The sequence below is a fragment of the Gallinula chloropus genome (assembly GCF_964237585.1).
Source record: "Gallinula chloropus genome assembly, chromosome: 1".
Taxonomy (NCBI): domain Eukaryota; kingdom Metazoa; phylum Chordata; class Aves; order Gruiformes; family Rallidae; genus Gallinula; species Gallinula chloropus.
In genome coordinates, this window is record NC_140085.1 from 107,587,194 (window position 1) to 107,612,778 (window position 25,585).

The following is a 25,585-nucleotide window of genomic DNA, read 5'->3' on the forward strand; positions in this document are numbered from 1 at the left end:
GCATGGGACAATATAAACAATTTAGGGGATTTATGAGTATAAAGGAGCATCTGGAGATGATGAGATTGTGTAAGACTAATTTTAGAGTCTGAATTAAACTAATTCCATAGCTACAAAAGTCACTGCCATGTTCTATGCTCTTTTTTAAAAGATGACTATGGACTATGGCAATACCAGATTTTTCCAACAAATGGAACAAAAAAGCCCAATGCAGTACTGTTGGTAGTGGTGTGGTGGGCACTGGCTTACTCAGAGGCTTATGAAAATCCTTCATGAAAGATATTTATGCAATCAAGTTTCTGAGACAAGTTTCTTCTCAGCTGTTCGCATCTGGGTTCCATTTTACCATGAATAGGTGACTGTCTCTTGAATTTATTTATGCTTCTCACTTTTTAATAGAAAGTATAGCCTGTGTTCCTGGTTGAGGGTGGTGGTGCTTTGGGGTGGGTTTTTTTTGTTTGTTTGTTTTCTTCTCTTTTTTTCCCCTTGTATTTCACTATTGTCTTCCAGCTTTATAATAAAATTAATGGTGTGTAATGTCCTAATGGAGTAGGTGGGGAAATAAAGTTGTTTAAAGTCAGGGTTGGGTTTTTTTTTTTTAATTTAACTTCTGAAGCATGTGCAGTACTGAAATGCAAGCTTTGTTCTACGTTTAATTTCTTTTTACCCCTCTTTCTCCCAGTGAATCTTACTGTTCAGATAGTAGAAGGCTCAGTGGGTGACCAAACGCACAGTGCTGTAGCTCAGCCTTCAGTGCTGGAGTGGCATATATGATTTGCAGCGTTGTATCATAGTGTTGGCCGTCATCTCTCCCAGAAGTGTCTGATGCACAAGTGGAAGCTGAAGGTTATAAACCACCTCACAGTACTAGCTGCACAGTGCTCTACGTGCACCCTTTTCTGGGACCCTCTGGCAGTAAGCTTGGGGATGGAAAGGATAAAATCCTGATTCCTTTGAAACCAATTAGAGCTTTACAATTGACTTGAAATGGGGAATCATTTGGTCATAAAGTAGTGGGGCAGAGTTATGGTGCTAAGCATAGAAGAAATGACGGTGAAAAGAAGTCACTCTAATTGAATCACTGAAACGAAGAAGTGCTAAAAACCCTACCAAAAATCCCACCAACTCCCCTCCCCCAAAGCCCCAAAAAAGCCTTTGGACAATATGTCCAATAAATTTTCTACCAGCTCCCCAGCAAAACAAATGTAGTTCATGACCAGTGAAGTCTACTTTCCTCTGGATTTGTTACTTTAGGTTAATTGAACTTGGATATTTAAAACAGTGTTTGGGTCTGATGGAAGTTTTTACTGTGAGGTGCTGATGCAGTTAGAAGGTCTTCTACAGATTTTTTCACAGTTGCTTGTGAGGATGTTGAAAAAAAACTTTTTCCATATCCATTTGTCTTATATTTCACGTGGGATGGAGACCTTAAAGCTACCGAGTCTCTCAGAAACATGCCTGAAACCTCTAATCTTAAATCTGATCCATATTGTCCAATGATTCATAGAGATTTTAAGTGGCATAGATGCACACAGCATGATCACATACACACTCAGATCCTTAGCCTCAAAATCAAGGTAAAAAGAATGACTGCGTGATTTCTAACAGCGAACCCTTTTAGGAGCAACCAGAGATTTTCTACATCAGGAACTGCAAATATGCTTAGTTGTACTAATGCTTCATTTATAAGATAATAAGAATTCTAACCAGTTCTCTGGAAGGAAAAAGATTTGTATTCATCAGCAAAGCTCTCCTAGTTACCTATTCCAGTGCTTCCCTATGTTTCTTCATGCATTGCCCAAGGCTGACAAAAGTTTGTTTAAAAGCAAAAGAAATGCCAGATACCACGTCTTTCTCCTGCGGCCACCCTGGGGCAATTATGACAAGAGCATTTAGCTTACAAATCAAATGATGCTAAGAGGACCCACCCTCACAAACCGAAAGAGGAATAAATTTTCAATTAGCTTTCCAAGAAGGAGAAGGCTGCATGAGCTTTCTGCTGATGATACTGCATTTGAATGAAAAAGCCTTTGTGTTCCACCTTTAAGTGTATAGTCTTGTCTTTTTTATGTCAGTGTTTTAAATGCCTATCCACTGCGGTTTATCCACATTCTGATCTTGTCCTGTCTTGGATAAGTTCCTTGCTGGCTTCACTGAGAACAACATCGTTCCCTTCCTGTCAGTTCTCAAATTTGGTTACTAAATTCCCTCGTCAGTCGATCTGGCCATGTTACCTTCTTTTCTGCCTCAAGGAGCTGGCAAAGCTTCACTCCAGCCTCTGTTGGGTTTCTTATCTTGTACTCTTGTTCTTTCCCAGCCATGCTAAGTTCAGTGTTGCCAATGTGTCTCTGGACCAGTCGCTATGGTGTTGCCTTTCTCTTCTGGCTCAATGGGAGGTGTGAAGTCACGGAGTGGGGGGCTCCAGATGCGTCTCCTGATAAATGCTTGCTGTGCTCCATAGAATGGGACTGTAAAAATTGGTGGCTTTCTCTCACCCACCTGACACTAGGATTTCAGACTCCTCAGGTGTAGGTAACTGCATTTCTTGTACTGTCCTCCATGGTGTAAATGTAATTGCACGTTCTTTCTCGGCATTTCAGACAGGATACAGGTCTCCTCTTCCATTTCACTTCCCCTGTTAGATTGGAACTTTGGGCATTTGTTGTGCTAGCCATTACCCATTTCATTTGTAATCCTTATTCATTTTACGGTGGATTACTTAAGGTCTTTTCCAGGATCTTTTCTTAAACTGTTAATATACTTGAGGACCAGTGAGAGGGGCAGGTAGTTAGCGAGATTTGAGCTTGTGCAATATCAATGACTTCCAGTGGTTTCTGGTAGCAAGCTGTTGATCAGCTCTTGGAAATTGGCCGGTGCACAACAGCCCAAGACAGAGCAACAAGCTCACCATTCACAGTTTAGATTTTTGTTGGGGTTGTTTTTGTTTTCCATTCCTGTTTTGTTTTTTTTTTCCGTTATCCCTCTTGAGTGTACATATTGAATTTGAGGTATCCAGCAGTGCTTACTGAAGCATTCAGGTGTGAGGAGCTAGACCTTTTTGCTTGTCGTTTACTCTGTATCAAGATACGTCACACACTTTTACATAAAATCAAAAGGATTGGGCTCTCTCTCTGTGCCTTTTGGGTGTAGGTAGAGGCATTCTTCTGATTTTTTTTTTACTAAACAAGGAAATTGTCATGGCATCTGGTTTTGGGGAGTATATGGCAACCTTCTGTGGTGGTGTAACGGGAAACAAAGTTTTGGCTTAAGTACTGGGGCTACTTTGGGTGCTAAAGTTGCAAATCTGTAGGTGGTGTGCTGGACTGTGCCATGGGCCCAGAGCTCCAGGAGCTTCCATTGGGTTCTAATGTGTACATGTGCTTACTTTGTGCTGCTGTAACTCTATCTTGACTTTTTTCAGATTGGAAAAGACACACCAACCTCCATACCATATGCCTATAACTAATTTCACTTAGGTATTTTTTCAGCCTCATATACTTTGATATGCAAATTGACTATCAAGTTCCACCCTCAATTTTAACCTGTAACGACTTCACTGCTTACAGTGCAATTTGCACTGGTGTAATTCAGATCAGGATCTGGATGTGTATGGAAATGTGTGCTTGTATGCACGCATGTAATGCCTGCTTTCGTACATACACACACGCATGCACACACACACACGTGTTTTCACCTTATACTAAAAAACGAGAGGGAGACTCTGTTGTTTATGTGTATGCTGAACAATTTTAGAGCAACCAGCAAAAGGAAAAGTAATGATGTCTGGTTGTAGAGGGATTGTGGAGCCCTGCCTGCGCACCTTTACAACACGTCCTGGTTCTTGTCCATCCCAAGCATTAACTTTTCTCCTTTCACCTGACTCGTGATGCTGAATTTTCTGTGAGCCTCAAATGTCATTTTTATTAAACTTTTGGGAAAATGGAGAAAGGGACATTTAAAAAAATAAGAAAAAGAAAAGATGGGAAAAAGGCAGAAAAAGCCCCCCCAAAATAGCAATTGCCCCGTATCTGCCCCACCAGCCCCCGCTTCCATCCTATACTTCCAGTCCAAACACGGCACATATTTCAGCAGAAGTGCCCCAGCTCTATCATATGTGCTGTGCAGAGTCATCATGGCCATGGTGCATAGCTGAGAGCCGGAAAGCAAACAGCTGCTGTAGCCTGATTTGAGTTAAAATAGTGTCAGTGTTTAGTCTGGCGCAGTGCTTCAGGAGAGATTGGCAGCTGGGTCAAACAAAGTCATTCCATTGGCTCCCTTCCCAGTAAGCTTCTGCTAGTATTTAGGTACTAGTGCAGCCTAGGCCCCTTTTCTCAGGGATAGCCTAACATCTGACCGCACCCTCTTTGCTTTTTAAAAAATGCCTTTTCACTCTTTAAGATAAATCCACAGATTATACAATCTGCCACTAATTGTGTGTTAAGACCGTTTTTTCTCTCGAAAGCTGACGCATCCCCGCTCTCACTGTGGTGTGGAGAGTGGGCCGTTACAGTGCCGGATTAATAAAAGGGGCCTTTATGGTTTGTGAAAGAATATCTGTGTGCTTAGGCAGGAAACTTTTTGATCCACAGAAAAGCCAGACGACATCTAGGTAAGGCCACGTATCAAATCTGCTTTTATGGGATAGTGGTGCAGCGAGCGCTGTTAATTGCAGTTGCTTAACGTTTTTTGCATGCCCGTTTCGATAAGCTTTTTAGAAAGTTTGGGAAATCGCTGCTCCTGCCTATCGAGCTCTTTCTCTCCTCTCCCCCCTCCCTCCCTCTCCTCACTCCTCCCTTTGCCTTTAACGCTCGCAAAAAAGTCTTGTAGCGATCCGCTTAGTTTTCGCCGAAACGCGTATGCGCGGGCGCCTCGCTTCTTTCTGGAGAGGGGCTTCTTGGGGAGGCGCGCGGCAGAAAGTTCTGCTGGCGGACCCAAACGCTGTTAAAAAGTGGAGGGAGCTGGGGAGGATTTCCCGGGAAAGCTTTCAACTGTTACAGACTGCCTGGGCAATCGTTTAAAAGTAGTTGAAAACTGCTTTGAACTAACAAGGGTTTAATTACGGAAAAGTTTAATGTGGCGATGGAAGGAATATTAAGTAAGTTGTCTTTGTCTCATACTTTTTAATTTTAGTTGTTGCTTTAGCCTGTTGGGTCACATTTTTTGTCAGCGCTGAAGGCTGCCATGAATTGGTAATGAGGGCCCCTTTTTGCACATGATTTTGGCACTTGGCCAAAATCAACTTCCCAACGGCAAGCTTTCTCTAAAAGAACCTGAAGCATTTTTTTGTGATTAGGAATCATGTCTGAAAGCTGCCACAACCAGTTGTGTAGGCATGTCAAAATGACTTTATACAGTATATCTGAAGCATTGGGGAGGGGGGACGAGCTGGGGGGCGGGGGGGGGGGGGGGGGAGGAGGAAAGGGGGAGTAAAGAGGGGGGAAGAATGTGGTGTGTGTCTGTTTTTTCCTCCTGTACCAAATTGTTGCTGTTATCATTCTAAATTTCTGCAGCTTGCACACCTCCAAAAACCAGGCGACAGGGAGCTAAGGCATTATGAGGATCCTTGGTTACCTTTCTATTTCTCCACACGCCAAAGCAGCCCTAATTGTCACGTTTAAGCAGGATACAGTATTAGGGGTTGCTTAAAACACTTGTGGACGTAAAGCAGATGAAACTTTAAACTTTTAATCTCAGTAAATTATGCTCAGTGAACAGTAAGTAATGACATTTTTGAGAAGTTTCTTTGTTTGAATCGTGCGAGGGAAGCATTTTGATTTAAGTATTTAGAAAATAGACGCCTAGATCCAGTGGGGTGGGGGGGTGGGGGGCTTTGAGGGTGGGGAATTTGCAAGGAAAATCTCCGATGTGCCTTTGGATTTATCCCGATTCCTTGAAATCTGGGTAGGGGTCTGATCTGTGAGACAGGGCGCAGGAGCTGGGCTGTCCTTTGTTGTTAAAAAAAAAGGGGGAAAGGGGACTTAGTCTAAACATTAATAAGGAGCTGCGAAAGTTCACGTTTCAAGTGCGCTCGGAGTTTTGAAACTTGTGGAGATCATCAGTGCAATAAATGGGCGATTATTCCTCGCTGATATTATATAAACAAGCCTGGCACTGTAAGTGAATACATTGTTATTATTGTTATTATTATTGTACACTGGAACGTTTTGTGAATTTAATCTGTATTTAACAAGGCAACCCAGCAATTGGAAATCAGGGACCTCCTGTTACGTGCGGTGTGTGCTCTGCCCCGGTGTCTTTTCCATGTGCATTCAATGTAAAGACGAAATGCGTTAGGCGGCATGTTTGTGGAGCGTTTTTATTCCACACAGCAGCACTCGTGGCTATAGCCGGGGAGTTACTCGCCTCTTCCTATACGTGCCGTTTGCTTACGCGCAATGCCGTACTCCAGGAGCAGTGTCAATGTGGAACAGCCTTTTCGCACCTTCCCCTGCCCCCTCCCCCCCCCCCCCCCCTCCCCGAGCCTCCAGCCCTTTTGCAGTAGTCCCTGCTGGTAAAATGGGCTTTACAGGTATTGTTTTTCTTCTGTTGAACTCTACGTTTTCTGTAAGGTGTGTGTGTGTGTGCGTGTGTGCGTGTGCGTGCGTGCGCTTCCTTTATTACATAATGCAAGGAGGTAGCTAGGATGGGGGAAAAAAACCCGCCAGCTTTATAGACTCTTCAGCATCTGTAATTTCATATAACTTGCCCGGGAGAGTTTGTTCATTGTTACGTTGCAGGAGACTGAGCTTACAATACTCAGAAGTCTCCCACGAGTTTAACTGTACCACGCTGTATTTACAATGAAAGAAAGCAGGCGAGATTAACATGTGAGGGAAGGACAAGGAAAAAAATAGATGGAGAACAATTAGTGAAATAAACCGAGCAGAGCGCGATGGTGGGGTTTTTCCCCGAGATTTTTACAAAAAGTTTTTTACAACAGGGTAAAGTACATCAAAGTTGAATCCTATTTTAATGGAAACCAGTGCCAGAAATTGACCACACTGCAGAAGTAAATGTGATAGTACAATTTTAGCAAACTGTTATGAAATTTATTTGTTGGTGCATGGAACTCCTTTCTCCTGAGTTACTAAATCAGGTCCAGTTAATTTAAAATATGCATATACACATCTAGTTACTGCAAAACTAACTCTAAAAGGTTTTACTGTCATATTCTCAGTTTTACCTAGAAAGGTTTTGCTGTGAAATAACAAAAACATGCTATTGCACTACTTCTGGAGGTTTTCATTTCTGTTTTGGTGGGTGAAGGGTTGTGTTATAAATCACAGCCAGTTATGCTGCGAAAACTTTGTGAGCAGTTTCTAATTCTAGAATCAAATTTTGTCTGGTAGTATGTCTGAAGTGTAAAATCTAATATATGAAGTAACAGGGAGTTTTGTTTAAAAACTTAAAACATTATAAATCTGGCTTTTGATTGCAGACACTAAATTAGTGTTTACCTTCATCGAGAAGTGTGTTGTCTTAATGAACATGTGTAGAAGTTTTTGTACCATCAGCTAAATCAGTATTATGTGTTTGTAAATATTAAGTATAAAGTTTAAAATGTGTAGATACCATATTCTCCTTTTAAATCCCAAGCCAGTAGATGAATGTTGCTGCTTTATAGATAGGCTGATAAGTAACTGGTCAGTTACTTTTCCTGAGACTACAAAGCGTGAAAGATTAAATATCTTTTTACTAACAGCCCTGAGGAATAACGTGTCTCCACTCTTCCTGCTTGGAGGGCTTTATGTTTTCTATTTGTTTGCAAACATAGCATGGAAGAGTGCAATTATAAATATTAACTTTGCTCTAATTTTGTGTCTTAGATTTTACTCTGTAGAACTGTTGAACTTCACGTTATCTGTTTCAGTGCAGTAAACCAAGAATTTGTATTTTGGATAGAGAGTAAATTCCTTTGTAGGTGGCATTTTTAGTGACCGTTAGACATTAATATTTCATGTTTTAGTATTGAAGTGTAAGTGGTACATACTGTTATACATTTGAATAAAAGTTACACTTGTATTTATAAAATACTTTCACTTATATGAAAAAAAAAAACCCACAATCAAACCAACCCCTAAACATATTGTAGAACATTTTCAGTTTCTCAAGAAAACGTGATCTCTTATAAAAATAGCTTTATTCCATTATAGATTCTACCGTATATTTTAAAACTTTATAAATTAAGCAGGGCTGGTTTGTTTTGTCTTGTGAGAGTTGTTTTTTGGGTTGGTTTTTTTTGTCAGCAAGCATTTCATTCATATAAACTAAGCACTTTGTTCTATATGTTCTAAATTCCAGCAATGAGATAAATAAATTGCTGCATTGGATGGACCATAATTATTGAATTTTGGCAGAACTTCAGTGAACTCTGCCATGAAAGATTAATGTGCACAGTGCGCTCTAAGATTCTAAAGTAACAGAGTAAGATAAGGGGAGTGCATAACAGGCTCCAACCTTTGTGGTTTAGAGAAAATAGAAAACGATGGGCGAATGTTAACTTTTGGTATAAACTGCTAATGATAATGTTTTGTCATCTGAGCGATAAAAACTACAGGAGGAGACAAGAAAATCCACTTTAATGCAAATTCTCTCAATTTCTTTCTTGCTCTGCTTCTCGTTTTCCTGTATTAGAAGAGCCGCGGTTGCTCTGTGTTCGTAGGAAAAGGGAGAATGTGGCAGGCAGACCACTTGCAGCATCCCGCAATGTGATGTGCTAATGAAATCCCTCCGTATCAGCACGTTGTGTGTGGTTTTTCACTACAATTATAATTTTGGTTTGCGATTATGCTACAGTGATTTCAGAATGCGAGTAAAACTGCACTGGCTGGATGAAGGCTACATGTAGTCATAGAAGAGTTTGTTACTACTCCCTCTCTCCTCTCCTCTCCCTCTACTAATTCTTGACAGGTTAAAACGTTTGCATCAATTGTGGTTATAATTACAAAGTCATATTCCTCTTGGCTTTTAAATAATTACTGTGCCCAAATAATGTTTTTAATTGAGAACAAAGACACATTGTCCTGACAGTCAAGCTCCCATGGCAGGACCAGTAAGACTGTAAAGACTTTTCAGTGTTTCCAGTCAGTTCACTATAGGGAAGAACAGGCATGACACCGGCCCTGCTCGGGGGTAAAGGGTTGTGGCTTTCTGCTGGGGGTACCCCGCTCCCAGGAGAGATCCCCCTGCCTGCTCAGCCTCCCCTGTGCCCTGTCCCGAAGCCCAGGTGTGTGCCCTCCTGCCGGTGTATGCAGCTCTGAGCACCAGTCCCTGGCCCCAAAGCTGGTTTCCAGCAGTGCGATGGGCAGGCTTTGGTGTGGCTGCAGGCGTGTGGTCTGCTTTGCTGGCTAGTTGTGGGGGCACCCAAAATGCCTGGAATCAGGGGGAGTTAGGCAGGGAGGATGTATACATGATGGGGTTTTTCCCTTTGCTCCTTGTTTCCAGATCGTCAACCTGCTGCTGAGGCTGAGTGCGTTCAGCTCAGTGTTTTAAAATGGCAGGTGTCCAGGATCTTGGATATATTTCATGGCTTCAGAGACACTTCTGCTCTCCTTCCCAGTCACATCCTTAAGCTCATGATGACAGCGTTACGAGTGGGATAGTTAAAGATGCGTAAGGGCAAGGGCTTGATCTGCGGCCCATCGCAATCAGCAGAAAATCCCCCTGACTTCGTTTGCTCTCTGAATCCGGCACCCTGTGACCTGGCTGCTCCGGGATGCCAAAAGCTGCCTCTTTGCCGTTAGTTCCTGGCAGCACTACTGTGACTGGCATCGCCATCTTCCTCCAGCCGCTTCACTGTCTTCTTTGGCGCTCCTTGAAGACGAAGGTTTGCTGAGTGAAAGGCTTGAACGTTCCTCCCTTGTGTCGTAAAGAAGCAGACGTCTGAGTGCTTATTTTGCCTGTTTGCTGTCTTTTCCCTCGTCCTTCCCCTCTTCTATAAGTGATTCTTCTGGCTGACCTTGATTATATCAGTTCATCTCATCGTTTCCAGTGGAGTTCAGAAAGTGCAGCTACCTGTCTTCTGGTGTATCCCCAGTGAAATACTGTAATAGACAGTGTGTGTACAAGGTGAAATGAATTTACATTCTAGGTCTATTATTTTGATAATTAGACATAATTTTCCATCAGTAAGGTGGAGTTCAGGATACCTTCATCTTCAAGCAGAAAAAGGATATTTTTATCTTTTGTAGAGGACCAAAAGAGCGTTTCAGTCTTTGTTTGCCCTGTAAGTGTATTTAGTCAGAAAGCCCTTTCAGGGCTGTATTCAGAGCGTGCCTGTAGTTTGAAGGAGACCATGATTCTTTTTTCTTTTAGGTTTAAGTGATTCACAGAAATGAACGGGGTTTTTTATAACAATTTAAAATCGTTACCACAGAATATAGAATAGGAGGAGGAATGTAATGCCTTCTTTGCATAGGTAATAAATGTATTTTCTGTGTGAAATCAGGTTGTGCTTTTACAGCAGCATGGCTGTGGACTGTTATTATATTCAGTCTTTTAAAGTATTACGAACGTTTTTGCACAAGTTCTACACACGACCCAGCTAACAGCCCCTGTGCTATTTTAATGGGCAATAATAGTTGGGTGAACGTTTCAGTGTCTACCAGATATCACCTGGGAGGCTCCGAGGTGACTGAGAAAAGGTGTGTTAAAGCAGATTTTGCTCTTCCCTCTCCGCTGACTCGGAGGGCCCTGCCTGCTGCAGATGCGGCCCCTCTCCTGGATGGTGCATGGCAGCAGCACCAGGACGCTTCTGTGGGTGTAGTGGGGGGGGGGGGGGGAGCGGTGGGAGGGCAGGAATGAAGCCAAGGTACTTGGTGACTGACTGTACAGATGGGTTCTTGCTCGGGACGGTGTAGAGGGAGCGTAGCAGCTGTCTTGGGATCCAAGTCTGAGGTCTGCTTTGAGTCCTTCTCGAAGCGGGGCGGGTTGCTTTCAGATGCAATCCCAGAGCACTTGGCAGCAGCGCTCGGGGAGAGGGCTCATTCCCATGAGGGATCCTCTGTGGCTTCATGAGTTACCACAAAACTTAAGTCTGGCATTAAAGACAGATAATATGAGACAGGTGAATGGGTTTTTTTAGATGTCTAACAGTCTGGAAGCTTTTCTTTCAAGCACTGTAACTGATAAACAGATTAAATTATGCTAAAGTGGTATTTGGGGGGTTTTTATTACCTGTGCACTATACAGGTCAGCATAGCAAGTTTTCCTAAAATATTGCCTGTAAAATTGTGTACTTGGCATTTTGCAAAACTGCACGTACTAGTGTCTGCTTCTGATGAGTCTGTCTGTCCCAGAGCATGCCAGGTCTCCCAAGGGCTGAGTGTTGCATGTCAACATTACACTCTTACAAAATACTGTAAAGAAGAAAGGAATTCTGTGGATGTCTGAAACACCTTGGGTTTTTACTTTCTTTCTTCCCACCCCCAGAAATGAAGAGCAGCAATATAAGAAAGCTGTTACATTTGGGTGGGGCAGGGGGAGCAGGGAAGGAAGGTTAAATTTAGGAAAACCAACCTAGTCATGTAACACGAAGTGTTTGCAACCTATGGAAATATTTCTGACAGAATTGAAATACAGTTGGGCTGACAGATCACAGTTGAAATCGCTTTTTGTAACCCCAGAGCATGGCTGAAGAAGCAGAGTATTTGGCTATAATACTCCTGTATTAACTGGAGGAAAGAAACAAGTATCGGAAAGGAATTCCAAATTCTTAGAGGGTATCTCGTTTGGGGGCTCGTACATTAGTTCACTAAATTCCAATTCCCAGACTGGTGATCACGATTGTTAACATATATCTTTTATGACTTTCAGAGCAAGAGAAGCCAACTTTAGGAGCATGCATATTGTTATATCCTCAGCGGTAAGTACCCTAAGCACAACCAAGTTTATTACATTTTTGTAGAGTAGAGGCCTTTTCAAGACCACACTTGCTGCAGCTTAGTCACACAACAGCTTCAGATGTCGTTCTGGAATAATAGGGTAGTAATGTGATATACTCTATAATGAAAATCAGTGTAAAGCACAGGTGGTTGCTAGCGTTTGTGTGGTCAGATATAAAAGCTTCACTATGGGTACAAGCTACTGCTTTCCCACTTGAGGAAAGTATAATTAAAAGCGGTTTCCAGATGTGCTGGCACACATCTGCCATTTTTAAAAGTGAATTTTGCAAATACAAACTGAACTGTGTTGCATTCATCATTATAAAGCTGTTGATGGGTTTTCAGGTAATAAAAAGGTTGGAAGCATCAACACCCCTGCAGTAAAACTGAGACAACAGACAGTAGCATTTTATGTTCACATTGTGTTCTTAGTATTTTCTGTGAGTATTTCATAGCTGAGCTGTGGCAAATACACAAAATCTCTCTGGGCAAAAATTAACATCTATTTCAAGAAAACATGAGAGGTGATTCCTTGCTAGCGATTTTATTAGCTACCAGGTAGATGCAGCAAGTTTGGGCTTTTTTGTTTGTTGGTTTGTTTTCAGTCCAGTGAAATAAATGCTACCCTAAACCACTAGATTCTTTGTCCTAATTTTCAAGATGTATAAATAGTCTGAAAACAAGAAAAATACCATGTGCTGAAAACTGACCTTTAATTTCTCTCAGACAGAAACCAGAAGAAAATCTGTACGTATAGGCTTGAATAAAGCATCCTTAGCTGAGCTACTTGGGAAAAAAACCCAATTAAAACAAAATTCAGAAGTGCTAGACTTTAAAAATTGTTGAGAGGAGATGCCAGGTCTTTTGATTTAGCAAAAATGTGTGTTTTTAGGACAAATTGCTTGTCCTAACATCCACTTGATTTCCTTAGAACTAGTGTTTCCCCTGGAAATGTTTTAATTAAAATCAAACCCCTGTTTCAGAAGAAAGTTTTTGCAACTCCAAAAGTTTTAGTTCCTGCTGCTGCTTGGAATGAGCATAAGGGAAGAGTGCCGTGCCTGCCATCATCTTAACGGCGCTTCTTGTAGCCCATTGCTGATACCTATGCCTTCTTGCTAATTTTGAAAAAAATGAAGGCTGGGACTCTACTGGTCTGAGGGTCTTGGAGGCTGCTAAGTAATAAGAGAAGATTTTTTTTTTAAATGCTATGTGTAATATTGCCTGACCTTTGCATATATTTCCTTTACTTCCTCAGATGTGACTCGTAGCATTCTTTGTCATGTGAGAGCCTAATTCTCAACATTCTATTTTAGGGAAACTCTGACCCTGAGTAAATTAAATGTTTTCTGGATGTTTCCTCTTAGCTGGACTTTCCTGCATAGAACCTGCTTTTTCCATTTAAATGTCTCTTTCTTGACTAAGCAGAGTTGAAACACTCTTTTGAAGTGTGTAAATATTGGAATGCTTTTCAGAAGATCGAGTTAGTCAGAAAAACAGCTGCTCAAATAAAATAATTTTTAATATATTTAGAATTTAATACATGCTCCATACTTAAATTTTCAGATTAACTTATCTGGAACACTGCAAGTTGTTACAAAGGCACTGACAGATTCAGTGAGGGACTTGAAATGCTACCTCAATAGTAAAGATAGCAAACTGTCCTATGAGTTCTTTTTTCTCCTAATAATGTAATGAATTGAGAAGGTCCTGGGACTGGTAAATAAGAGTGTGGCTTGAACAATTTCACATCTCGTAGATCAAGGGTCCAGATCAGCACACGACATCCGACCTGTGCTTGGGGCATCTTGAAGATACAGAATATAATCAATAAGCAGGATATAAATACTGTCATAGTGAAAATGCTGCTTTCAGCAATATTGTCTGCAAATACAGCAGACTATCTTTTTAGTGTTGTAGTGACTGGGCGTGTTATAAATGTTCTACCTTGTGATACAAAGTCTTCAAATTTGTGCTGCCAGTGACTGTTTTACAAGTATGTATTTACTAACACATGCACATACATTTAATATTAAATCACTTTTAAATCACTTTTTGCCCAGAAGGTAGGATTTTAGCACCCAACTGTTGCAAGGGATTTTTGGGGTTTTGTTGGTGGTTTTTTCCTGGCAAAATGCAATTTGACATCAAACTCAGATATGTCTACAAAAATGCAGATATTCAGATGTGGAAACGACTGAAATGAACACTACCTGGGCACTTAACTCATGATCTGTTGCAATTAGAACTTGTCAGTGGTCCCTCTCCTGAACTGGCTATTCACATCAGAGACCAGACCTACCACCTATCTTGCAGTTTTTAATGTAACCTTTTCATGCAAAGGGTCAGTTTTCGTTGAAGTTGAGATGGGTTAGAGAAAATAAGGCGCTCACTGAAAAAGTAGATCATTTAAATATTGGGGGTGGGGTGGATTTTACATCCTTGGTAACTGCAGAATTTTGAGTGTTTGTTGCTTAATCGTATTCTTAGTTGGAAAGTAGAATCCTGAACTGACTGGGGGAGATGTCAAAATGTCTTTTGGGGCTGTGTATCAAGGAGCATGATGATGGCAGCTTGTTGGATGGCAGAGATCTTGCCTCGACAAACCACCAAGGACATGTCTCCCCTCAACTGCCACAAACCTGGTCAGTGAGGCAATGCTCTTCTGTGGTATAAAACTCTACCAGACTTTAAGTACAATTTTATAAGAGATCAGCAAGTTGATGACTCTGAGCAGAGAAACTTTTACGTATATATGATACCATTACTGCTTATTGCCAATTTTTCAAGGATATCCTTTTCTGAACATCTCTATCCTTGGTTTTGGTAGTGTTCCAGAGTTCAACAAGTGCAATGCACTCTATTTCACCCAGAAAAATATTGAACCCCCCTGTTTTATATTGCATTTTATCTCTATTTAAAACTAATTTTTTCTTTTGTCTTGGGCCTTGAGTTGTTTAGTTTAATACTTTCTTGTAAATCAGGATCATTGCTAGAATTTTTTATGTCTTCCAGATATATTCTTCACCTTAAGTTACAGACTTTCTGTCTGTAACTTCACAGTAAGTTCATAAAATAAATCTGTTAGAAATTGTTGAGTAATGCCTTCAGAAGAGTAAGGGACAGAATAAGGAGGGCACTTAGATATTAAGACTGTTTTAAAAACAAAAGTATCCCTAATGATGAAAAAATTCAGGGGGAAACACGCATTCAAAATATTTCTAAAATATGTTCTTCAGTAACTGCCATGAAATGACTTTACAGAACTTGAAGATGGATCAGAAATAATTTTCATGTGTGTCAAGAATTTTTTACATTTCTGAACTTTCTTCTCTCTGAAAAAAGGTAAAAATATCAATTATTTTATAAATGAAGGTCAGGGGAAAGGTAAACTTAAATACTTAATATCAGTAATTATGAAATATTTAATTTTTATTTGTTTTTCTACATATTTATATTAGCCTTGGGGGAAGAAAAACAATTTTTGAACATTGAAACAGATCTTTTTCATCTTGAAAATATCTAAAAGGAATATTTCAGCAATTTCAGAACAGTCTCTGCTTTTTAAAATGACAAATGTATTGACCCATTTCCTTGCAAATAACTTGGCTTTTCATGAGCCAGCCTTTTCTGAGGGGACAGTTGTCTAAAATGTTTCCTACTAACTGTATCATGAAACAAACTTATATTTTGTACTTCATTAGTCTTTGTGCATGTGGTTTTGTACTATGAATAAATTATCAGTTTAGGCCTTGTGTTTTCTTCTTCTTCCTTCTTAGAGAGAATATAGTAGACGATAGCAGAAATATTTGGAAAATCTATCTCAAAGGCTTTGGTTGTGGATAAGCCTTATTTACTTGGGTAAATAAAACCACTGAAACCACCCAATGTTGGGTGCTGAGCGGCTTACTCGAGGACAGTATGTGTTCCACCATTATAAATACACCTTAAATGAGACCTGCACACAGGTTGTCACACTGCAGAGAAGCTTGAGCACAGCCATGCAGCGAGCTGTTGCCCTGAACTTCCATCTCTTTTAGGTTTTTGCCTAGTCCCTGGGAAACCTGTGCAGTACACATCTGTGGGCAGTGTTACCTACTGCAGTGTGACTAGCAGCAAGACAGAGTCCTTGGGCAACCAAAGGTGGTCTCCATGGAGGCCCCATGTCCTAGATCCAATTGCATGACTCTAGTAACTTGCCTTCTCCCAGCATGAGTCCCCCATTTGCCTGGGCTGAAATCCCTTGGTACCTTTGCTGGTTGCTAATAGCATGCTGTTGAAATGTTTCAGCATTGTTTAAGGAAGGCTTAAAGACACAGTTCCTAAAAGGGTTCTCATTCAAACTGATGATGCCATTGCTTTTTAAATTTCTTATGAAGGAGTATCTGCTCTCAGCCAGAAGTGTGGGCACTGTGCCTTCTATTCCTGTGCAGGACTGTCAGCTGTGGCAGTAGCACTGAAGATGAATATCCCCTCCTCACCTGTTTTCTGAGACCATTTCTAAATTTTTTGCTAAAAAAGGTCATTCAGAATTAAGATTATTTCTGATCAGTGCTGATTCAACTACTAGAGTCACTGAAAAGCAAATATGTTCTGAGTATTTATTCTTTGCATCTTTCTGTGATGTAACTAAGGGAGATTTTCATTTTGAGATATCCAACCTCTTGTTAGAGCTGGCTTCCAAGTTTAGATAATTAAAGGGATATTATATATCTCTGAGAAATAACATTTAGCCATTTAGCCATTTAGGAACAGGGCATGAGTTCCTCTCTCTGCCAGCAGTTCAGCTTAAATGCACATCTGCACAGTGAGTGGAATTACTGTTGGCAGACACTCCTGCTTAGTTGTGAGCAGGCAGTATCCTTCTTCGGGCACTGTACTGCAAGCAAGTGGGACAGTACAATGACAGTAATCACAGGTCTTGAAGATCTGATTTACAGGGAAAGTTGGCATGAAGTGGAATCATTAGTCAAACCTGTTAGGAACGACAAGAATAACTGGTGCTTCCTTGCAGCAGTGTGGGGTACTAGATGATCCCTTGTGTTTTCTTCAGCCTATCTTCCTGTTTCATCCAATATTTCCCTCATTCTCCTCCTACCTCACCCCCATCCACACAGTATTTTACCATTTCAGGGAAAATTTGTGTGCAGACCTTCTTGTTATTAGTGGGTCAGAAAAAAATTAACTTCTTTCATTAGGATCCTTTTTCATGTCTGGCAAACTGATTTGTAAGACAAGAGCCACTTTAATGGGTGACATTTGGAAAAGAAGTCTCTTCAGCCTTCGTCATGCTTTTTGCAGTTGTATTTCCTGGTGCAGTGCCTGAATACCTGCATTGTTTTCTGAAATGAGGAGGAGCAACCCTCCTGGAGCTCTTGGTCCAGAAGCAAATTCTCTGTGCTGAGGAGCAAATTCTCTGCACTCTGTTTTCTCTCCATCCACGGGTCCCTTGTCCTCAGAGACCTCTGAAATGCACCACTAAAAATTCAATGGGAATGCTCCACTTCAGTAAGACTTAAATAAAGGGGAGTACTTACTGGTACACTGTGGATAGATTTGGTGGAGCAGGGGTGGGGGGGGGGGTTGGGGGGGGGGGGTGGAGGGCGGAGAAAAAGAAAAATCCCACTAACCTGAAATGAAAAACCCTAACAAATCATAAGTTATTTCACTTTCAGGATGTCAGGTTCCTAAATGGCTAAGAAAGTGCCTGTGGGGAGATCTCATACTTACAGGATAGATGAAGATAAGTTGGGGGTTTGAGCATTGTGGTAATTGTGTTTGGATTTTACTTTAGCCTTTTCTTACCACTAACAGAAACAGATGTGTACAATACTGAGAATGTGTGTCAAATGCTAAACAAATCCTTTTGCACGTACAAAAGATGAGTACATGGAGTCCTGTTTTGCCAATAGATTCTGTAACATACAATGAATAGCTTGGAGAACATGCAAATGCCAACCTCTTGATAACAAATAGTAAACTGCAAAATCATGTTATGCTAGCTAGAGCTGCAGTAGACTACTGTATCTTCCTTTAAAAGATGCTGGATATTGGACATTGACAAATGCATCATATGCCATCAAAGTTGTGTAGTTAGATAGGTCATTTCTTGTCAAAAGTGTTCAAAGTAATGCTCTGATTCCTTTGATGTGAAGCTGGGGAATTTGTAGGGCAGAATGTATTGCATAACATGGTGAAAAGCTCCTATGTGTTTCCTCCTGAGAAACTGGGTATCTTAACTCATGAAACACTGACCATTTGCCTCAGCACTCTACAAGACAAACTTACAGTCCCTGTCTGCCAAGAAGCTCTTGAAGTGGACAGTAAACACAGAGTGTAAACAAAATACACCAGGACATCCAAAACAAGTGTTTGAGCAAATGGAAAACATCAACAAAAATAGATGGAGTAAGGGAGCAGAAGGCTTGTTAGAGATGTTTGTTGTCTTTGAAGAAAATGAAGAAAATTCCAGTTTGTATATGAGTAAAAAAGGACCGTAAAATCCAACTGGGTGGAGCACACGAAAGAAAGTGCTAGAGTAAAACGAGAATATAATATGTGATGGAGTAAAAACCATGTGGTATGAAAATATTGCAAGGATGTGGGCAAGCTAAGGATTCTAGAGACCAAATTTAGGTAGAAGCAGGTTTCCGTGATACATACAAAAATACTAGGAACTGTGAAGATATTGAGTAGAAGGTATGCACTAAAATCATGCTTATTAAATAGTTTTCAAAGACAAACTCTGTACAGTTAAGAATGCATCTAGATAGCATTAAAAGATGGCCAACTAATCACCATGGTTCCTGGTTCACAGTTGAAGGCAAGTTTGGTAAAATTGATCTAGCTGTAAATACATAGTAGTATCACAGTATATATGACAGTATATGTCAACGAGAATCTTGGAAAAGGGATTTTCTCTTCAGTGACTGCTTATTTTTAAGCAGTGTCCTGAGTGGACTTTGAAAATTCATTCTTTTTATCTTTTCTCAGCTAGACAAGTTCCTGTTTCCTTGGGTTTGTGTAAAAAAGAAAAAAAAAAAAGAAAACAAACAAACAAATGCAAACCTTTTCCTGTATTAGAAACGGACAAACTTCTCTTTCTGCAGCAGTTATTCCATCCACCTTTAAATTGTAGAGGAGAGCACAGTTGCGTATTTCCTTCCATAAACTGTTTACCAGCCACAGTCCCCTCATTTTTTTCCAGGAGTACCTTCAGCTTTTTTCTGCTGAATTCAACACATTTATTTAATTCCCCTACCCCAACCCCTTCCCCCAGGTTTTAGACAGTGCATTTGATGTTGTCTGTACCGTGATCTTTTCGGTGTGTGGTTGTTCTGCTGAGGTGCTGAAGAAATCTATTTGAACAACTAAGAGATGATAAAAGAGGTCAAAATAATGATAGGGCCAATGTAGGAATTAAGTAGTATCTGGCCTTTCTGCCACCCTTCCATGCTGGGCTTGTATTTCACTCAAAGTATTATTCATCTTTTGAGCACAACACAACTGGGTTGGGATTTTTTTATGTGGTAAACAGTTATTTTCATATTCCTTTTAAAAATTAAGAAACGGATGAGAGGAATCATCATTGTGAAAAATCCCACAGAAGATCAGTATCAGAGGAATCAGATTTTAGAAATGTGAGCTTGCAGTGGGAATTGAATGAAACTCCACAAGAGTATCTCTACAATAGATGTCAGACTTGTGATGAGACTGTGGAAATTGAGGAGCGCAAGAGGAAACAAATAGGGGTCTGTTGTGTCCTGAAGTTATGAAAAAGGGAGGAGGAAGGGATATCACAAGGAGGTGGATTATCCTAGGTAAGATTTCAAAGTTTTCAGAGCATACCCAAATCAAATCTCTGTAGTATCTGACATTTTGCCTGTTACAAACACGTGCAGTGTTCCAGGTAAGAACTGTATGATGTCAAACCTGTTTTAAGCTGAAATAATTTGGTAGAATGTGTTCATGAGTAATGAGCCTGTATGCAGTGAGGAATCTCTGATGCAGTCCCCAAAGTGAATTGCAGTTTTATGGTTGCATGGGAGACTGTCGATGCATAGCTATCAGATCAGAATAATTTATGACTGAAATTAGAAGTGAGACTGCTGCTTTACTCCACATATGAGGTGGCATTTCTGGAAAAAAAAAATCAAATTAAATTTTTGGTGCTAAGAACACCAAATGTGCTTTTTTCCCTAATTTTCAAGTTAAATGTCAGTATTGCTTGCATGTAAACAATTTTTAAAGTGTTTTGGAGTGAATCACATATCATCGCACAGAGCATCTTGTAGCCAGGCTGAAGTCACTTTTTTGGGAACTGAGGCACAACTGAGAACAGAAAAACCCAGCTTTTGGTGGGAAATATACAAAATACTTGAAGAAAGGTTTGCAAAACAGAAAGGTAAAACGACCTTTGCGAAAAGGAGGCATCAGAGCCCCTTATCCTAGAATCACAGTATTAGTCCAGTAGTTTTATGTTTATTTTCCAGTCATTTACACTTCTTTCTGTTTTTCTTCTTGATAACTATAGATATTCAAAGCCTTGCAGTTAAAGCACAAAAACAGGCACTGAGTTTCTTTTTCTGTAGCCACTGATCTCTTCTCAGCAGTTTAATATGATATCACAAAAGTTAGCAAAATGGACAAGTTCACGTGCACCATACCCTGGTGGAAAATATACCAGACTAAAGTTCAAAGGATTTATTTCCAACATGTTACTTGAAGAAGAAGTTAGAAAGGCACAGCGGTCTTGTTTTACAGATGTTTTTTTCATTTATTTGGCTCCATTCATGGTGAAACACTTGAGTCTTTACCTTTGAGAACACCAAAGTGATGACAAAGTGATTTTCACCACCTTATTAACAGCATGCAAACAAAAATGCTAACTGAAGTTCAAATGGATTTCAGCCTGAAATTAATTCGGTTTTGAAATAAAAGCATTCTGTGTGGATTTCCCATGGTGTTTTTACAATGAGACTTTTTTTTCTGTTTTTCTCTGTCACATAATAGTTTAGCTACTGCACTTTCTTCTGCATTTTTCCTTAGCACTCTTCCTTCAGAAAGACAGGCTGCTCAATATGCTGCAATATAAGCCTGTCGCAATAGGAATCTGCACAGGTATCACATGTGGGTTACTTTCCATTGGCTGCCTCTTCATTTTGAACTCCAGTTGGAAAGTTGCTTTTCTGGATTTTGAAACTCTCCAGTAGTCACTGTAATACCACTTTGGGGCATCTTGGTTTTGTCCCGGTGTCACTTCTGCTTTCATCCTTGTCAGTTCTGCTCAACACCTTCTTGTCACTCATTGCCACCTCTTGTTGGAAACATGGGGTAAACTTTGCATCACATGTTCAGTTGGACACTTGTCTGTTTGTTTACTAGCCTTTGGTCTTTGTTTTGTAAAGCTTTTGCTAATAGCATTTATGAGGCGTAGTGGTGGGCTGTTTAGTGGGGGGTTTTTAAATAAGACATGGCATCATGTTATAAGGTTCTTCTGTTCAATTAAGATATTACAAGTTTATACAGGTGATTCAATATATCCTTGTGTGTTTCCTTACAGTGCAGTGCTTCAGCTCGGCTAGGTTTGCCTTTACCCATGCAGCACAGTATTTTCTAACAGATTGTGTTAATTTCTTACTCTTACAGTTCAGTCATAGCTGCTGAAGAATGTCGTATAGTTTCTAGGGTAGAGATAAAACCCATTTACTGTGCCTTCAGTGCAGGCAGATGGAAGTATAAATCAATAATCATTCATTGGAATCCTTTGATTTGTGGTACAGTTCTCAAGCATCCATTCTTGAAGACTTTGGGAGCCATGTCTGTCATCTAATGCAAAAAGACAATTCAGAAAAAAAGGCAATTGGAATTTTCCTCTGGAAAAGCCCTTCTCTCTCTCCATTGATGGTCATGGAAACTTCTTAACTGTGGTAAGTTAGGTACCAGAAGTCAAGCAACAAGAAAATCATGGCCCTTTGTTTTGAGCTCTTATATTGTGATTTATTAAGCTTAAGGAAAATTAGAGGAGAATTCTCATAATTGGTCTGAAGCAAAGTTGAAGCAAAATTCCCACCTCACTCTCTTCTCCAAGGTTGGAAGTAGTGCCCAGTCGTCTTATGCTTTGTAATCTGCATCACTTCTTGCATTATGGATAACGCTACGTGACTCCACACAATGATCCTTCTCCTGTATTTTAAGTTGGGAAGAACAAGTTCTGTGTCACAGAGACCATGTTGCCCTATGATATTTGCTGAAAGTTTGTACATTGCAAAAGTCTCACTGTATCTGGAGATGAATTTTTAGTCAGTTTTATTCCTAGAGATCATCTCATTATAGCTTTTATTATAAATTTAAGTAAATGTCAATATATCTGAAGGAAGAAGCTAAATACAGAAGTTGTCTGGTGCCTTTATACTGTACAGTGCTCATCATAGGCAGAATGCAAAAGCTGCCATTTTTGTGGGAGTTTGTTTAAAAGAATAATCTGAGCATTTAAAATAAGCAAGTTGAGAAGGAGATTGTACTCAGAGGATTGTCCTTTGCTCCTCACACAGTACTTAAAGTTCATTCCTGCTTTTTTTCTGCTCATGATGGATACACAAACCATATCCTGCAAAGCCTACTGTAATGCATTATTCTAAATGACAGTCAGTCAGCTAATATATGAAGAAATCTATTGCGTATCAGAGAGTAGGACTGGAGGTTAGAAACAGATACGGACTGAAATGCCCTTGTGTTGCTGAAGAATGGCATTTCACAGCAAGGTGGCCTCGTCAGAAGCTGTGAGCACAAATATTTACAGTATCTTTAGACAGCATCTCTCTCTAGGCCCAAAGAATCTCTGTTTCTTTGAAACAAGCTGTCATATTACTTGAAAAGAATTGTATGGTATTACATCGCTGTGATATGAAAATTTATTTAAAGAAGCAATTTTTCATTAGGTCTGCAGGTGGAAGGTGAAGCCAAACAAAATTCTGACAGGTGCAGGTTGAGGTAAATACTGTGTTATAAACTACAGTTGCAAAATGATAAAGCAAAACATGTAAAACTGTAGAAGTAGCAGGTAAATTATATTCTCTGAAGATCATTGAGCCAGTGAGCTCTGGACATATATTGCTTCAGCAGTGCTTCCTTGATTTTGTCTCATAAAAATCAGTGGCTTTAAGTTTATTTGAAACAATGGATAGCCTGAGCTTATTATATGGACTGTGCATTGGAAGTAAAATCATCCAGCATTTTGGGAATCGGATTTTTTACATTGCAGCATCATGCTTTGTAAGATGACTTTCAAGTTGTGCTGCACTTGTACTCACAGTCACAATAACTGCCCGACAGGGTAGTAGATAGTACTTGTAGCTATATGTTCTAAGTTTTAGTAAATCACAGAATCACAGACTGGTTTGGGTTAGAAGTGACCTTCAAGTACACCTAGTTCCAACCCTCCTGCCATGGGCAGGGACACCTTTCATTAGACCAGGTTGCCCGAAACCCCAACCTGGTCTTGAACACTGCCAGGGAGGGGGCAGCCACTGTGGCCAACCTGTTCCAGTACCTCACCACCCTCTCAAGGAAGAAATCCTGTAGCAATAATGAAAACTGATCTGCTCTTTCATGGCTAAACGTGGTTGTGGGGATTTCTGTATGTTCAGAAGTATTGGCTTCACAAGCAACCATGTGGTTTTAATTCAGCAGTCTTAATTACAGGAAATTTAATGATAATGAATAGTAATGAAGAATAAAATAAAAAGGGAAAAAAGACAAAAGAGAACTTAGTTTCCATCCAAAGGAAAGAAGCATTTTGGTAATAAATTGGTGCCTTTACATAGGAAAATTCATTTGTTGTACTTAGAGAATATATGCTAAGTGATAGCAGTTGTCCTTCATTTTTGCTTTCATTTCTTCTTCGGTTTCTCTTTTATGGCTACAAATATATATTTAATGATTAGGAAAATGTTATGTTAATGAGAGATCCTGAACATGAAGGCAAATGGTATCTTGAGAGTTTTGTAATAGGATATCAGATTTTGTCACTGCCATAATGCCAGTAACAAACTTTGGCCAAACTTTGGCCCTTTTGAGCAAGAGCAATAAGCAAAAGTCTGAGTCAGAGCCTGTGGCAAACAGAGGAAAGCTGCCTGCTTGGTTCACCTTGGTGGAGGCCTGAAGCCTTCTTCTGACAGCTGCTCAGTTGCCCGTGTTTAGGTTGAAATGTTTGTAGTCCCTGTGTATCATAGAGGAGTCCAGCCACGGCAGCTGTCTACCTTATGCAGTAGACTATCTGATGGCTGAACAGGTGGAAAGGTACATAGTCTTTGCTATGTTTCCTTTTGTTTTCCAGAGGTTCTAGAAAGGCAGTTTGGAGTGGTTGCTGCTGCTGCTGTGCCCTCTGCTTTAACTTTCAGTAAATAAGGCTCCAGTTTCCCAGTTTTGTGAGACATCAAAGAATGAGACAACCAAGAAAAAAATGTTCAGGATTTGGCACCAAATTAAACATAAGGATGATAAAGTGTAGGTCCTAAGCCTGGAAAGCTGGCCAGTTAAAATACCAAATGATCCAGTTACAAATAAAAGACAAATTCATATTACTGTGGGGGAACTGTTGAGGTCATTTGTTCATGGTGATTCATCGAGTAAAGGAGTTTAATGGCCAGCAGCAGCTTACATTAGACAGATTTCATTCAAAATTATTTTTGATGTAGACTATAATCAATTAACTATCATGTTCCTCATGTCAAATGTTATAGCTGAATTAATAGCTTTACCTAAGTCTGTTGGTAGATTTATTTATAAGCTACATATCATAGCAATGTACGTAGATTTATGGTATTATAAAACGGTGCTCTGCTTAGTGAAGCAGCTTGTCTGGTAAACATTCTCTTGCATATAGAATCAATCAAATTTCAAAAATACAAATTTGCAAAAACCTGCAAATACCAAATAATGCCTGACAATTGCATTCTTCATTTTCCACACTTTTTTTAAAGATATGTATTGAATTAGTTTTGAAACTGGCTGAAACTTCCTTTTAAGTTAAGAGTAATTATACTTTCAATTTAAGAGGTGTTTGTTCATAGGCCTTCTTATGAAAAGTTCAGTAGTGGCAAAGATACAGTTAGAAGCTTAAAATGTTTATTTACTTTTTACTCTCGATGCAGTAAAATTTTAAAACCTATTTTGTAGTCCACAGAATTGTTAAAAGAACAAACAAAAATCTAAAGAGGTGTCTTTTCATACCCGTAATGCCTTAGAGGTTTTTTTTTTAAATCTCAGTGCTTAATTTCCTTGGAAATGTTAAAAAAATTAGATCTAATATTTTTAAACCCTGAGGATCTACACTGAATCTCACCCAGCCATTTCTTTTTTCTCTGTATGTGCTTATGGGCAAAGATAGGGACACGAAGATAGTAAGGCATTCTGCCATCTTTTCTTTAAGTTAGTATGCCTTGATTAATTCCCTTATTTGGTTGTTCTTGGTGTCATGCCCTCAACTAAATGCTAAAAATTTGGGAAGGCACATTTGTCATCTAACCAACTTCGGCCATTTCGATTTCTTATGTTTAAGTAGGACACACTGTGTGTATGACATACATACAAACCTGGTGCAATGCAGTACAGAAGATGGAGCCAGACTCTTCTTGGTGGTAATTCAGTGACATGATGAGAGGTGATACCACTTTAAAAAAATTTTCAAACCCTCAACTTTCTAC